Genomic DNA, 784 nt, shown 5'->3' on the forward strand with positions numbered 1-784 from the left:
TGACATATAACTGTTTCCTGTTTGAAGCTATATCGTATGACATCATCAGCATTTGCATTATGTTCCATTTCGACCTCTCATCATTCAGAGAAAAGAAGAATGATCAAAGCTCTTGTGGTGTGGTAAAGGATACTTTTGGACAGTTTAAGACACTGAAATTCCCCATGTCAGATGAAGTGACAACAGTAAAATACTTCACCAGGAACATCAACTGTTTTGTTCACCATGGAAGTCCCTCAAAAAAATACAGCATTAAAATCTGTGGAAATATCTGACGGCTTGAATAAAGACTAAATTAAAACATTAAAATGTTTTATTTGCAATGACAGCCATCGTAACTGCAGTGGAAGTTGTTTTGTTGTCTACGTTTTTGATGTTCTCACGCTTTTTTGTGTGTATGTGGTTTGCTTTCCTGTGTGTGTGTGTGTGTGTGTGTGTGTTTATTTGTGTGTGTGTGTGTGTGTGTGTGTGTGTGTGTTTCTGAGTGTGTGTGTGTGTTTCTGAGTGACTTTTTCTCTGTTCCTAATAAAGGGTATGAATAATTTTGGAGTTATTGTAGGTGTTTTACAATCACAAACATCACAGCTGGCTTCTCTCTGTAATAGCTACTGTGGAAAGGAGTGTGCCTTGGGTGGGATCAGTGTGTGAAAAAGTGGTGTTGAGTAGTACGTCACTTCTCAAGTAATCCAAGGACACCGGCCTAACAGGGGCTCTGGGCACTTTTACATGTCAAATATGGAAAAAGGCAAACTGTGTCTGTTTTATTTCCATGCCTACTCCACTT

Source organism: Chanos chanos, chromosome 7 (assembly GCF_902362185.1).
Source record: "Chanos chanos chromosome 7, fChaCha1.1, whole genome shotgun sequence".
Taxonomy (NCBI): Eukaryota; Metazoa; Chordata; class Actinopteri; order Gonorynchiformes; family Chanidae; genus Chanos; species Chanos chanos.